This window comes from Thamnophis sirtalis, unplaced genomic scaffold, assembly GCF_051295495.1.
Source record: "Thamnophis sirtalis isolate CommonGarterSnake01/CBP01778 unplaced genomic scaffold, rThaSir2_p1.2 scaffold_2, whole genome shotgun sequence".
Classification (NCBI taxonomy): domain Eukaryota; kingdom Metazoa; phylum Chordata; class Lepidosauria; order Squamata; family Natricidae; genus Thamnophis; species Thamnophis sirtalis.
The window spans coordinates 72,708,977-72,726,003 of NW_028261382.1; the positions used below are offsets into that span (position 1 = coordinate 72,708,977).

General features: G+C 37.1%; 1 long non-coding RNA gene across 1 annotated transcript; it reads left to right on the forward strand.

Moving 5' to 3' along the window:
* Nucleotides 1-3,932: 3,932 nt before the first annotated feature.
* Nucleotides 3,933-16,441, forward strand: LOC148048927 (uncharacterized). Its single transcript, XR_015695553.1, has 3 exons — nucleotides 3,933-4,021; nucleotides 5,133-5,223; nucleotides 16,395-16,441. It is a non-coding gene; the product is annotated as an uncharacterized LOC148048927 (long non-coding RNA).
* The last annotated feature ends 586 nt before the right edge of the window (nucleotides 16,442-17,027 follow it).

Here is a 17,027-nt window from a genome sequence, read left to right on the forward strand (position 1 = left end):
CAAATCCTGTGGCTGATTTTCAGTCTCTCCCTCATTTGGTCTTTTTTCTAGCAGGGTGGATCTGAAGCTGATGAAATGCTTTCCCTTCATCCCATCTGCAAAACAAACACAAAAATATTTGTAAAGCAAATATTCGGGTCTCCTGGATTGTGTGCAGCTGGAACAAAGAGTGGGGGGAGGGAGATGTTCCAGGTTGACCCTCTTGGGCAACAGAGATCAAACTGCACACTTGCACAAGATTGTAAACTTACCCCGGGGGACTTTTCCTTCTGGTCATGGACAACATCACATTATCAAACAGGACCTTTGTGAAACTTTGAACAGTCACTTCCTCCAACAATTACTAAGTTCTCTGATGACTTACTTTTTCTTGTTTTCCTTACTTTCCAGAAAGTTTTCTTCATTCTGATCTTCTTCTCTCTCATGCTGGCTACGTGTCAACAAGAATGCATTGGGAATCTTTTTCTCCCTAAGATTAAAGATGGTAACCCAACTCCTTATTCACCTGAACAAATTGCAAAGGTCTAATCATGCCAGGAGAAATGTGGATTAAATCTTGACCACCAAGAACTGTTTGTTTCATAACTGTTCAAAATTTGCAGTGGCAATGAAAAATAGTGACATAGGATCATTTTTCACACCTATTATGACCATTGGTCAAAACACCCCATCAAAATTTGGCAGCATCTTTATCACGGTTGCATTGTTCCAGGGTCATGTGATCCCATTTTGTGATTTTCTGACAATGAGGGCTGAAGATTATTGAAAACCTGAAATATATATGTGTGTGTGTGTATGTGTGTGTGTGTGTATGTATACATACACACACAGACATTTATTCATTTATTTATTTATTTAAAGTCACAACCCCTGGTATGCCCAAATATGGGAGGAAGTTCACTGCTTCCATTCTCTGTCCATCGGCTCGTCACAAGAGACCATCCAGACAGAAAGCCAATATTTTTTCTGTTGCCTTTGTTACATTTGTGCTGATAAATAAATAAAGGTAGACTAGTATAGATCTATTTCAAGCTATTTAGCTCTCATCAGCTAGCCATACCCTTACTGGGATTTGAACCTGGGCTGTATTACATATTAGGCAGATGTGTTAACCACTAAGCCACAGGCTCTCCTCCGTTATCATCTGAGCCTTTAAATACTTTAAATATATACCTTTATATATTTACCGTGAAATACCGTTAAATATATACCGTGACTTTAAATATATACCTTTCTCCCTGGCTCAGCTGATATTCTGTACCCCCTTCACAGCTCTTAACAAATGCAGACGATTAAACTTCAAAGGAACTTTTCTTTATCAGTTCACAGTTCAAACTGGCTTCAAGCCCAAGAATAACAGAAATGCAGTCTTTGACCAGATAACATAATGAAAACAAATCTTTCGTACAGCAACTCAATTTGAACCAAACGAAAGCAAAACATTTCTTCCCAAAGTCTCTATGAATCAGGGTTACAAACATACAGAGCACTTATCCAAGTGAATCTTACATAAACCATGACTGATGATCAAACAATGTTGTACAAACCAAGGCACGCACGAAGGAACATTGACTCCAGCCACTAGGGTGTGGCAGCATCCGTCCTTTTATCTCCAAACTTGCTTCTAACAAGACCCAGCTGCATAATGAGCCCGACAAGACTCACAGCAGAACTGCTGAGTCACAACATTATTTATATTTATATTTATATTTATATTATTTATATTTATATTTATATTTATATTTATATTTATATTTATATTTATATTTATATTTATATTTATATTTATATTTATATTTATATTTATATTTATATTTATTTATATTTATATTTATATTTATATTTATATTTATATTTATATTTATATTTATATTTATATTTATATTTATATTTATATTATTTATATTTATATTTATATTTATATTTATATTTATATTTATATTTATATTTATATTTATATTTATATTTATATTTATATTTATATTTATATTTATATTTATATTTATATTATTTATATTTATATTTATATTTATATTTATATTTATATTTATATTTATATTTATATTTATATTTATATTTATATTTATATTTATATTTATATTTATATTTATATTTATATTTATATTTATATTTATATTTATATTTATATTTATATTTATATTTATATTATTTATATTTATATATTTATATTTATATTTATATTTTTATTTTTATATTTATATTTATATTTATATTATTTATATTTATATTTATATTATTTATATTTATATTATTTATATTTATATTTATATTTATATTTATATTTATATTTATATTTATATTTATATTTATATTTATATTTATATTTATATTTATATTTATATTTATATTTATATTTATATTTATATTTATATTTATATTTATATTTATATTTATATTTATATTTATATTTATATTTATATTTATATTTATATTTATATTATTTATATTATTTATATTATTTATATTATTTATATTTATATTTATATTTATATTTATATTTATATTTATATTTATATTTATATTTATATTTATATTTATATTTATATTTATATTTATATTTATATTTATATTTATATTTATATTTATATTTATATTTATATTTATATTTATATTTATATTTATATTTATATTTATATTTATATTTATATTTATATTTATATTTATATTTATATTTATATTATTATTTATATTTATTTTCCCATGTATGATTGAGATTGTCATGGGAACTTTTCGGCCTGGTCCCACTCGCCATCTTCAGGCTGGTTTTTCGGATTTGTGTTGTGCAAGTAAGGCGTGGTCGGAGCTCTTGTCTTTCTATAAATCTTGGCGGGGGTGTGTGGAATGCTGGCTTTGTTGCTGTAAGTGCTCCTGGGGACTGCGGGGGGGGGGAACCGAGCAAAAGAAGGTCCACTTTTTTTGCTAATTTCTGCCCTCCCCGAGCCCCCAGGAGCACTCTGGAAGCCTCCTAAAGGCTCTGCATGGCCATTTTGGTGAAGGGGGTGGGGTTTCGGGAGGCCAACATTTTTGTATTCAGTGTATAAGATGCACTCAGATATTCAGCCTCTTTTTTGAGCGAAAAAGAATTTTTGAGGGAAAAATACTCCAAAAAAAATAGGGTAAGGGCAATTAGTGATGTTGTTTATGTATTAAGAAGAAAATAAGCTCAAGATAACAAAATATGGAAAGAGAATAATATGGCTGAAATTGGAATCAGAGATAGGATGTAAAGTGGATTATATATATATGAGAGGATGTTCAAGAAAAGATCCAGACAACACTTTGTTCATAAAATATGTATGTTGGGAGGGGCAGGGGAGGGGGAGAATTGCAATAAAAATTGATTAAAAAAAAGAACATTTAACAGAAAGATCTCCTACAGGAGATCCATTGGGGAAATACGCAGCTCCCCTTGAGCAGGGCCAGAGAGCAAGTGGATCAATGGAGGACATCAATCCCCAAGATTCTGACCCACAAAGAACCGGCAAGGAAAGCCAAATCAAGAGAGGACGATCCTGAGGTTCAGAAACACCCCATTCTGTCTTGGGAGTCCCTAGGAAAGAATGAGAGTAAATCCCACTTCCAAGAGGACAGATGGATCACCTAGTGGTCTACAATCCTGAGTAATCAATATGGGTATGGGGCATCTTGGGGGAAGACGGGGTGGAGGCTGTCCATCTGGCCATTTCAATTTCTCACATCCTGTGGCCAATTTTTTGTCTCTCCATCATTTGGTCTTTTTTTTCTAGCAAGGTGGATCTGAAGCTGATGAAATGTTTTCCCTTCATCCCATCTGCAAAACAAACACAAATTAGTCATAGAGCAACTGGCAATGGCTACTGTGACAAAACTTACTAGCATTTTTTTTAAATTGCACAAGGGGCGGTCTTGGTTCTTGTATAAATTGGAGGAGCAGATTCCTTTCTGACCTCAGAGACAAGTGCTGCTCCTTGTCCTTCCTCCCTACCAAGAGATTTCCTGGGTCTTCCCCAAAGCCAAGATGGTAAGTACAACGGTTTGTCTTTCACTTGCAACCAGAGTCCAATTTAATAATCAGAGGGTCATTCTGTATGTTGTTTAGATAAAAGAAAATAGAAAGACAGAAATAAATCAAATGCCATCAGGTGTTCCTTTAGAACTCCAAAAGAGAGAGAGGACAAAGAGAACCGTTTGCAAAACCAATTAGTTGCCTTTTGGGGTGAGTGGGGTGAGTTTAAAATCCAGAGGTAGATGGTCTAATTTTGGGACAGGGCTTAAAAGCAGAATGTATTTTCTAGCTATTTGGAAGGATGAATGACAGTTGCATAAATACTGAAATGCATTTTTGGTATGAGGGACATCACAACTCAGGGGTTCAATGTGGAGATTATCATTTCCCCTCCACAAGGCATCACGGGTGGGAAAAGGGCTGAAGAATGAACTGATGTATCAGAGTAAGGCATATTTCGCTTCACGGTGTGGGGTCAATCCCAACAATTTTGTTCTGGAGGGGAGAAGGTTGGAAAGACATTCCGCAGTGAGGACTACAAGGGAGGCAGGCAAACAAACGGTTAGATGAAGAAAGGAAGCCAAAAAAGCCAATGCAATCCTAGGCTGTGTTAACAGAGGGATACAATCAAGATCAAGGAAGGCACTAATGCCACTCTATAAAGCCTTAGTAAAACCACACCTAGAATCCTGCATCCAGTTTTAGTAATCACATTGTAAAAAAAGATGTTGAAACTCTAGAAAGACTGCAGAGAAGAGCAACCAGGATGATTAGGGGACGGGAGGCTAAAGCATAGGAAGAACGGTTGCAGGAACTGGGCATGGACACCCCTCGGTGAAGACTGCTAGAGAGATGGACAAAGAGCCAAGATATTCGGGTATCCTGGATTGTGTGCAGCTGGCACAAAGAGGGGAGGGACATATTCCAAGTTGACCCTCTTGTGCAACAGAGACCAACCTGCACACTTGCACAAGATTGTAAACTTAACCTAGAGGGCTTGTTCCAAAGTTCACGAACTTCATCGTATTATTGGAGGGGAATTAGAAAGACTTTGAAGACCCAGTTTCTGAAATAATGAGTAAGATCTCTTATGGCTTATTCTTTCTTTTTTCTTTCCCTTTCTCAGAAAGTCTTCTTCAGTCTGATCCTCTTCTCTCTCGTGCTGGCTGCATGTCATGCATGCTATCTGGCTTCCTTTGAGGCTATGTCTAGAAAAGGTAATCAAACTCTTTATACATTTGAGCAAATCATCGCTGTACTGCTTGCCAAGGTTTAGTAAAAATGTTGTGGGGTTAAAAACTAGGGAAATTATATACAGCACTGGCAGATAAAAAAATAAGACCTATATAAAGGAAAAAAATAAACTCCAAAGCAGTCTACTCTGATGTAGTAGGATGTTAATGATTGAATTAGAGAGAACAGAAAAACCGATATTATTAATAGTCAGATATGCACCAAATCAAAAACAAGAGGAATTCTATAAGAAGTTACATAACAAAATAAACAAATTCAAATATGAAAATATTTGCTTAATTGGGGATTATAATGCAACAGTGGATAAAAAAAATGGACTATGAGAGCAAAAATAATTTAAAAAAGTTACCCAAATCCTTTTTTGAGATGGCAATGGAATATAAACTACAAGATATTTGGAGAGAAAGGGACAAAACAAGAAAGCAATATACCTTTTATTCGAACCCCCACCAGTCCCCATCAAGAATTGACATGGCTTGCATTCCATCTGATCTACGTAATCAATTAGACGAAATTGAAATGGAAGCAAATGATTGGGCAGATCATAATCCAATAAAATTAAGATGGAAAGGTCAAAGAAGAAGAAAAAGATGCATGATGAATTCAAGTATTGCAAATGAGATAGAATGCACTCAAATGCTGGAGAAAGAATTAAAACTATTTTTTAGAATAAATAAAAAAGAAGACACCTCAATTCAAAATCTCTGGGACACTCTGAAAGCATACACAAGAGGCCTCATGATTGCCTACATGGCGAGAAAAACTAGAAAAGAGCAACAAGAATGTATGCAAAAAGAACTTATGGAAGCTGACGCTGAACTACAGAAAGACCCAAAGAATAAAATTAAAAAAGAAAAAAAGAGATGATAAAACATAAGATCAACTTAATAACTCAAAAGGAATTAGCACAGAAAATTAAAGCGGCCAGACAAAATTACTTTGAACAAGCCAACAAACCTGGACAATGGCTGGCATACAGATTGAGGAATGAAAGAGAAAAAAGAATGATATACCAATTAAAAGATGATGAGGGAAGAATTCAATACAAAGTGGAAGAAAAGAAGCATATTATTCATAAATATTTCGCAAATTATATGTGCAAGATAGTATGGAGGAAATCAAAATAAAACATTATTGAAACACAGAAAAGATAACACCAATCTCAAAAGAACAAAGGGAGGCGATAGACAGGCCAATAACATTAGCCGAAATGGAGTTAGTCTTGAAAAACCAGAAAAATAATAAAACCCCAGGACCAGACGGAATACCGGTGGAGCTATACAAATATAATAAAATAATATTGGAAGAACTAGAAGTGGAAATGTTTAACAAAGTTTTAGGAAAATCCAAGATGCCTGAATCATGGATGGAAGCAATAATATCGCTAATCCCGAAAGAAGAAACCAATCTACAAGAAATCTAAAATTACAGACCAATTTCATTACTAAATTCCAATTATAAAATATTTGCAGCAATTATGGCAGGAAGAATTAAATAGGTTTTAAAAGAACAAATACACCTGGACCACAACGGATTTTTACCTCACAGAAACATTAAAAATAATACGAGATCATCCTAGGCATAATAGAATATTACGAGGTGCATCCAAATAGTACTGGTTTTCCTTAACACACAAGAAGCATTCAACAACATAATTTGTAAATTTATAATAACACTGTTAGACAGGATGAAATTCAGAGGAAAATTTACAAAAATGATAGAAACACTTTATAACAGTCAGACAGCCAAAGTTCTGATGAACAGAGAACTAACAGAGAAGATAGAAATAAAAAAGGGAGTCAGATAGCGATGCCCCCTCTGTGCTGTTTATATTAACCCTGGAAATTTTATTAAATGAAACTAGAAAGGACCAGGGAATAAAGGATTTGAGACTCAAAAACAAAGAATATAAGGCCCAATCTTATGCCGATGACTTAGTATTTGTTCTAGAAGATCCATTAGAATCCAGTCTGAAATTAATTTAAAAATTAGAAGAATATGGCGAAGTGGCAGGATAAAAAATCAATAAAGGCAAAACAAAAATGATAACCAAGAATATGACAAAAAAGCAAGAAGCGGAACTGGAATTAGCAACTAGAATGCAAATCACTAATAAAGTGAAATACTTGGGGATCTGGGTGTCTGCAAAATGTTCTACAATTAAGGAGGATACTTATAATAAACTAGTGACACAAATAAAGAAAGATTTAGAAAGCTGGAAAAATATTCAGCTATCACTAATGGGACGTATAGCCACAGTCAAAATGAATATTCTACCAAGAATTTTATTCTTGTTGCAAGCCGCACCTATTAACCCGGGTAAAACTTTCTTTCAAGAATTAAACAAAATAACTGCCAGGTTCATTTGGCAAGGACGAAAAGCGAAGATTAAACTAAAGTCAATGCAAGATAGCAAGCAGAGGGGAGGTTTAGCATTACCAATTTGGGAATTATACACCTTAGCAGTAACAATAACATGGGTGAAAGATTGGATAGAGCTAAAGAATAAAAGAATTTTACCTTAGACAGCCATGGTTTGCAAGCAGGTTGGCATACATTCCTACGGGATGATAAAAATAAAATGCACAAATACTTTCAAAAACAGTTAATTAGAAGAACATTATTGCAAAACTGGCTCAAAATCAAAAAAATCAACTATGTGAAAATCCCGAATTGGCTATTACCAGCAGAAAGGATGATCCATCCAAATTTTATAGATATGAATAAAATGCTAAGATACAGAGACATAATTGACGGACAGGGAAATTTTAAAACAATTGAAGAGTTGGCAGAACAAAACATGAAAGTTGACTGGCTAACCTACTTGCTAATCAAAACTAAACACAATAATGATACTAAAATATATGACATCGAAACAGAACCACACAAATTGGATAAAATAATTCATAGCTCAGATAGAAAGATGATAGGAAGAATATATAAATTTCTCCTGAAGCATAAAATGGAAATCGTGAAAGAACAAAAGATAAAATGGGCACAGAACTTTGGCTATAATATTGAATTGGATAAATGGGGAAAATTTGGGGGAACAAACTTAAAAATGACACTATCAGTTGCATGCAAGGACAATCAGTACAAAATGTTTTACAGATGGCACCTGGCACCAACAAGGTTAACTAAAATCTCAACAAATACCTCCCAAAATGCTGGAAATGTGAATCAATACATGGAACATACTGCCACTTATCGTGGACCTGTGAAGGGGCTAAAATTTTTGGAAAATGATCAAAAAGTGGCTAGAGGTAATAACAGGTGTTAAAATAGAATGGAACCTGAAGTTTTTTTATTAGGAATAATGACTGTGAAATATAAAAAAGAAATTCAGTATTTAATATTACATATAATTACAGCAGCAAGGATTGCCTTTGCCCAGAAATGGAAAAATAAATTAATTCCAAGCGAAGATGAAATAATAAGAAAGGTTATGGACTGTGCTGAAATGGACCTATTAACAAAAGAAATCCAGAGAAAAGAAGAAACAGAATTCTACCAGATATGTGATAAATGGTATATGTGGATGGAGGAAACAAACAAGGATGAATTAAGGAAGACAGAGAATCCCAAAAATAGTAGTTAAGGAGAATTAACACACACATATATATATATATGTATCCAAGTGGTTTAAACTTACTAGAGGTAATCAGCCAATATAGCAGACAGAGGAGTAAGAGAAGAGGGTTAAGAATGGTGAAATGCAAATGAAATATAAAAGAAGGGGAAACAATATAAGGTGAGCGATATTGATTGGCAACTAATATTAGAAAGAACAGGAGGCTCCTGTTTGTATTGTATTGTGTAAATGTGGTGTACGTCTAAGTTTTGTGAGTATGTATTTTACATGTTTGTAAATAAAATTTTCTAAAAAAAATGTTGTGGGCTTAATTTTTACAATCCAGGTTTTCATTAAGGTGGGCCAGGAAACACCGACCGTGTTAATGCAGATGTTTGATGATCAGAAATCCTTACAAATCTAATACATCCTTTAAATATAATGGTAGTCAGTCAAGGCAGAGAATTTCTATATTTCTCACCTTTATTCCATAGGTGGGGTTTTTTTCAGGAGGCAACTGGACTTTGTTCTTTCTTTGAAGACATTTTTCTCCTCATTCAGAAGATTCTTCAGGTCTGGCACAATAGTGGGGAATGGAAGGATTGATACTCCTCACAGAGAGCTGGTCATTTGCATATTTCAGAGGGTGGGCGAAGCACTTGGAAGTTTATCTGTGTCCTCAGGGTCACCTGAGTAAAGAAAATGGTTCCTGTAGTCCAATTTCTCTGGAAATTCCTTCCTATTCCCACATGATTCCAAGGGTCTTCTTCCCAAATTGTATTGCTAAAAGTCTGCAGAGATTCTCAGTCATCCAGGTTATGGTTGTCTCCCCTGGATGTCTGAGAATCTCTGCAGACTTGGTCACATTTATCCAATAGTAGATTTCTGGTTGTAGTCTCCAACTCTAGTAGCAGGTTCCTTCCAACAGTTTGGCAGTTTGGATTCTGCTGCTGGTTCAACTTTTAACTCTTCAATTCTCTCTTCTCAGCTGAAAACGTGCCGCTAAACACATGTGTTGATGAGTTCGATGGGACATTTCATCTCCTTGGGTCCACTTGGATCGCAGAGGATTGTTATCAGTGCCACTGCAAGAATAATGGAATGTTCTGCTGCCACAGGTAGGAAGAAGTTCCAGGCCACCATCAGATATATCTGATATATATTAGATTTCCAGGGTGGCTGTGGGAGGAATATTCCATCTCTCTGATAGAGCTCAGCTTTCCTCAGAGTTTGCTCCTAGCTGGGCAGATCCTGGCTGATCCTTGTTGTCTAGGAAAAGTTGGCCAGTTGCTCTTGAGGAACTAGACATGGTCTTAGTAGGTGTGAGATTGGTGACCTAGATCCATCTCCCTCCTGGGAGAGAGCAATTGGTTGATCAGAAGATATTTAATGCCTCTCTGTAGAAGAGAGCGAAACCACCTTCCGTCTTAAGGGACTTAGACCCAACAGACGACTGTCATCCAGTCCCCAATCTTCCCTTCTTGAGGAAGATTGTTGAGTGAGTGCACGAAGGGACCAAGTTGAAGGAAATATCCCAGATCTCTTCGGTCTGGTTTCAGAGTCAGACACAACATTGAAATGTCATCAGTGACACTTGTTGACTTCTTTGAAGAGCTTGAGACAGAGGAATGCAACCATTCTGGCTTTTCTGGAGGTCTCAGTACCTTTCAATGCCATCAACCATGGTTCCCTCCTGGACCAACTTTCTGGGAGACATTGTCTTCAGTAGTTCTCTTCTTTCCACCATGGCCAGTTCCAGTTGGTGTTGGTGGAGAAGGAGAGATCAAGTCCTCTGCAATGAGGACATCTCAGGGGTCAAGACTCCCATCTCTCCTTTTCAACCTTACGTAGAGTTTTGGGGGAAGCCCTCCATCACTATCGGGTGCAGGACCAAGATGCGGATGATACCCAGACCTTCCCCTACTCAGATAGATGACACTGTGGTGGTTCTGGCCAAGTACCTGTTGGCCTTAAAGGATGGGGAGGAAGCAATTTTGACTCAACCATGGCAACATAGAATGGGTGGGGTTTTTTGCCCCCCTATCCAAAGGACCAGATCATATATCACCTTTGACTCTATACATGCCCCAAGATTGAACTGGTACCCAAATTGGGGGAGGGGCTTCTTAAACTCATGTCTCCTGTTGAAGAATCTGGTGGCAGCCATGGCTATGGGTTTTTTTGCTCACCTTTGACTACAATGGCTGGAGGAATATGGTGGCCCCTTTGGGACAGTGATGCTCTCATAGCAAAATTGAGAGTCGTAGCTGTGACTACAACAATGGGAGAAATACTCTGTACAATATTTAAGTACAATAAAGACAGAAATGCCATCTGAAATTTTGACTGACCATTTCCTCTCTTTCCTCCTCCTCCTCCTCCTTTTTTTCCTCCTCCAAAGAAATTTTAGAGAAATTCCATTTTGCAAAGTAGTGGTAAATCGCGAGACATGTCAACCTGAATACTATAGACTCGATGACCCATCGCAGCGCTGTGATGTCTGATCCCTTCACTCGGACAAACTGGAATAAATCTCTCATGTGTAAATGAACCCGTATTAATCTCTCACATCAGCATCTAAAATGTTTTCCCTTCCCTTTTCTTTTGATTAAAGAACAGTTATGTAAAACATGAAGCCCATGTCATAATTTTATTTTTATTTTATTTATTTGCTTTGTCAATTGTTTACAGGATAATAGGTATAAGATTAAAAATGAGTATGAATTGTGGTGAATAAATGGGGACAGTAGGATAGGAATGGTAGGCCCGATGGTGGGCTTATGCCCTTGCAGACCCCTTAGGAATGGGGTAAGCAGACAGTTTAAGTGATAATGTCAGCCATACAGTATCAGAGATTTTGGCCTGCATCAGTTTGGTGGGTCATTGTGTCAATGCTTGCACATTAGGGTGTCATTGTGTCAATACTTGCACATTGGGGGTATCAGTATATCAATGCTTGTACATTGGTGTGTCAGTGTATCAATGCTTGCACTTTGGTGTGTCAGTGTGTCAATGCTTGTGCATTGGTATGTCAGTGTATCAATGCTTGTACATTGGTGTGTCAGTGTATCAATGCTTGCACTTTGATGTGTCAGTGTGTCAATGCTTGTGCATTGGTATGTCAGTGTATCAATGCTTGTACATTGGGGGTATCAGTATATCAATGCTTGCACTTTGGTGTGTCAGTGTGTCAATGCTTGTGCATTGGTATGTCAGTGTATCAATGCTTGTACATTGGGGGTATCAGTATATCAATGCTTGCACTTTGGTATGTCAGTGTATCAATGCTTGTACATTGGTGTGTCAGTGTATCAATGTGTGCACTTTGGTGTGTCAGTGTGTCAATGCTTGCACATTGGGGTATCAGTGTGTCAATGCTTGTGCATTTCTCTTGCTCATTTAAAAGCTCATATAAAGCAAGAAAGAATTAAAAGCACTAGAAGTGTGAATTCACTGTCAAATTTTCATTTTGGCATTCTTCAGGTTTTCCTCTTTTGCTGGCATTATCATTCTGCCAAGGTGCAAAAGTGAAAATGTTGTATCAGTGTGGTTTTGTGCCAACTCATGGATTGGTGGACTGATTTTAAATCAGCCATGAAAAGAACATTTTTTAAATTTTTGGGCAAAACTTTTTTGTAACCATATCCAGATTGAGCTTCACCACTATTACAAATGCCCCAAACTGGCACAGGAAGATGGGAAAAAGGACTCCTTGATTTATGACTATAATGGAATCTGCCCACATGGTTTGAAGTCATGATGGCCATAAAGTATGTCATCATGTGAACCGACCAGATTTTATAGTCTACGTTGTGTGTGTGTGATAGTTAAGCAATAGTCCTCAATTTACAACCACAACAGAGCTCAAAATTTATGTAAGAAATTTGTTAAGTGAGCTTTGCAACTTTTCTTACATCAGTTGCTAAGTGAAGCACCGCAGTTGTTAACTAACCCAGTTGTTAAGTGAATCTGACTTCCCAGCTTGTTTGTCTGAAGGTCGCAAAAAGAGCATCAGATGGACCCCAGGGCACAGCAAAGATCATACATATGAACCAATTGTCAATGTAAATCACGTCACCCTCAGGATTCTGCAAGGGTTATAAGTGTGAAAAATGGACATCAGTCCCTATTGTCCAGTGTTGTTGAAATGCCAAACGATCAGGAAATGAACTGTTGTAACTTGAGGACTTCCTGTTTTGGGGAGTACTTTAACTGAGCTGAAGTAGGCCCTGATTGCTGGTGCAAATAGGGTGGCCTTGACTCCATGGGCTTTAAACGTTGTCACCAACACCTTGAACTGCACTCAGCAGCAGACCAGGAGACAATGAGGTCCAGGGAGCAGGAGTGCAATGAGGACTTTCCCAGGAGCCCCAAAGAATGCTTTCACTGCTGCCCTTTGAATCGCTGGGTTAAGCAAAAGGTTGCTTTAAAAAAACAAGTACAACGGTTTCTCCTTCGCTTGCAAGCAGAGCCCAATTTGCCTTGGAAGTGAGAAGGGATGGAGGAATGGGGGGGTTGTTTGGGGACTATCACTCTACAAGGTTGTAACTGTGGGGAAAATAATGAGAGGGTCATTTTGTATGTTATTTAGATAAAGTAGATAGAAATAACACAAAGAAATGACGATCAAATGCCATTAGATAAAGTTTCTTTAAAACTTTATAAGACACACACACACACACACACACACACACACACACTTCAACAAGAGAATAATTATGGAAGTCATCGAAATAGAGAAACACCCCCACAACACGAATAAACATGATGATACCTCCCGCCTACCAGACATCTGGAAACCAGCCCTAGTCAACAAATGAAGCCCAACCACTACCCAGGTCGTTACAACACAAAAGAACAATGGACACACAGCCAGCACCTCAGCCACACACGATGATACGAAACAGCCCACCAATCTACAAACATCAAATCCATCTACCAATCAGGATGCAACTACACAGCCAATCAACCCACTTATAACAACAAAGCCATTACTCCACACAAACCAAGATTTATAGAAAGACGACAGCTCTGACAACGCCTTACTTGCACAATAAAGTATATATATATACTGGTCTGCTGGTGTTGTTGTATTCGGGTCTTTTCCTGTGTAACATTGGTATTGTCTTGGCAACGTTTTGGTGCAGTCTCACTCACCATCCTCAGGCTGGTGATTTTGGCTTCAAGGGTGGCTGGAGCTGCCGTCTTTCTATAAATATCAAAAAAACTGGCTCAAAATAAAAAAAATCCACTATGTGAAAATCCCGAATTGGCTATCACCAACAGAAAGGATCATCCATCCAAATTTTATAGATATGACTAAAATGCTAAGATGCAGAGACATCAAAACTAAACACAATAATGCTATTAAAATATATGACGAAACAGAACCACACAAATTGGATAAAATAATTCATAGCTCAGATAGAAAGATGATAGGGAGAGTATATAAATTTCTCCTGAAGCATAAAATGGAAATCGTGAAAGAACAAAAGATAAAATGGACACAAAACTTTGGATATAATATTGAATTGGATAAATGGGAAAAATTGGGGGGAACAAACTTAAAAATGACACTATCAGTTGCATACAAGGAAAATCAGTACAAAATGTTTTACAGATGGCACCTGGCAGTAACAAGGTTAGCTAAAATCTCAACAAACACCTCCCCAAAATGCTGGAAATGTGAATCAATTCATGGAACATACTACCATTTATGGTGGACCTGTGAGGAGGCTAAAAATTTTGGAAAAGGATCAATAAGTGTCGAGAGGTAATAACAGGTGTTAAAATAGAATGGAAACCTGAAGTTTTTTTTATTAGGAATAATGACTGTGAAATATAAAAAAGAAATTCAGTATTTAATATTACGTATAATTACAGCAGCAAGGATTGCCTTTGCCCAGAAATGGAAAAATAAATTAATTCCAAGCGAAGATAAAATAATAAGAAAGGTTATGGACTGTGCTGAAATGGACAAATTAACAAAAGAAATCCAGAGAAAAGAAGAAACAGAATTCTACCAGATATGGAATAAATGGTACAGGTGGATGGAGGAAAGAAACAAGGATGAATTAAGGAAGACAGAGAATCCCAAAAATAGTAGGTAAGGAGAATTAACACATATATATGTATCCAAGTGGTTTAAACTTACTAGAGGTAATCAGCCAATATAGCAGACAGAGGAGTAATATAAGAGAATTAAGAATGGTGAAATGCAAATGAAATATTACAGAAGGGGAAACAATAAAAGGTGAGCAATATTGATTGGCAATTGCTATCAGAAAGAACAGGAAGCTCCTGTTCGTATTGTATTGTGTAAATGTGGTGTACGACTAAGTTTTGCTCAGTGACGTGCAGTCAGGGGAGGCAGGGGAGGCAGAGCCTCACCACTGTCATCATGAAAAGAAAAAAAATGTAATAGGAAAAAGGCAAGAGCTGAGGTCAGGCTGAGGTAGTTGCTGCCAGAGTCACAGTGGATGACTCTGCTTAATGCTTAACTGTTTAATAAAGCCTTTAAAAAAGTGCCCTCTACAGGAGGAGGCAGGAGAACCATGTGCCTCATTTAGTCTGACTTTATGATCACTTGACAGAGTTAAGCAAGGGTTAAAAGCCAAAAAATTCCTTATGTAGATGAGGCACGTGGTTCTCTTGCCTCCTCCTTTAGAGGACGTTTTTTTAGAGGCTTTTTTAAACAGTTAAGCAGAGTCATCCATTGGGGACTCTGGCAGCAGCTAACCCAGCCTCACCTCAGCAGCTCTTGCCTTTTTCTTTTTCTATTTTTACATTTTCATCATGGCAGACAAGAGCAGAGTTGAAATCCTCTGTGAAACAGCTGTCAAAGGTATGTGGGTCGGAGGGACGGGGAGGAATTCAAAATTAATGTATTTGGTATTTGGTATTTATTCAATTTGTAAGCCGCCCTATTCCCCGAAGGGACTCAGGGCGGCTGAATAAAAACCAGGGGAAGGGGAAAACAGAGCAGCCACAGAATATAATTTGTAAGTAATTGTATTATTGTAAGTAATTTGTGTGTGTGTGTTTTACACGCCTCTGATGGCAGGCTGGCACTTTTTTATGTCGGACATATTGGCAGGGCTTTTGGACATAGCGGCAGGGTGGCTTTTGCCCGCTTTCGAAAAAGAAAAAAAGTGCCAGCCCGCCAGCAGAGGTGGGTAAAAGATCCGCCTCTGCTGCCGGGCTTCCCCGTCTCTGCTGGCAGGCTCCCCGGCGCTATGTCTGATATAGAAGCGGGACATCTCTATGTCGGACATAGCGGCAGGGCGGCTTTTGCCCATTTTCTTTCTTTTTGCCTCACCAGCCATAAACCTCACCGCACGTCACTGGCAAATTGTATAGCTAAAAGTCTGCAGAGATTCTCAGTCATTCAGGTTATGGTTGTCTCCCCTGGATGTCTGAGAATCTCTGCAGACTTGGTCACATTTATCCAATAGTAGATTTCTGGTTGTAGTCTCCAACTCTAGTAGCAGGTTTCTTGGAACAGTTGGCGGTTTTGATTCTGCTGCTGGTTCAACTTTCAACTCTTCAATTCACTCTTCTCAGCTAAAAACCTGCCGCCAAACACATGTCTTGATGACTTCGATTGGAAATTTCATCTCATTGGGTCCACTTGGATTACAGAGGATTGTAATAAGTGCGAGTGCAACAATGATGGATTAGACTGCTGCTACAGGTAGGAAGAGGTTCCACGCAAGCACCACATATATTAATTTGCACATTTTCTCTTAGGTTAAGCCACAAGCAGGGGTGAAATGCTATCGCTCAAACAAGTAGTAAAAAATGCATTAAGAAGTTTGAAAAAGTTCTGACAATCAGCTGTGCACAACTGGAGTCAGACAAAGAGTAAGTCCAAAGAGGCTAAGCAAGAACCTACTTTAGGACTTACATTCTGTTGCAACAGAAATGGACAGGAAAGTGCAATTACTTCTCCAACCTTTTTGCACTTACAGATAACTGACCCACAGCCCTATTTTGGGTGATCAGGTCCCTCCTTGATCCATGGGAGGCAAGGGATGATTTCCAGGGAGGCTGTGAAGGAGTATTCCATCTCTCAGACAGAGCTCAGCTTTCCTCAGAGTTGGCTCCTAGCTGGGCAGATCCTGGCTGAACCTAGTTATAGGGAAATAGTGGGAAGAGACTAGGAGAAGTCCTGGGGAGACCAACTGAAATAATAAA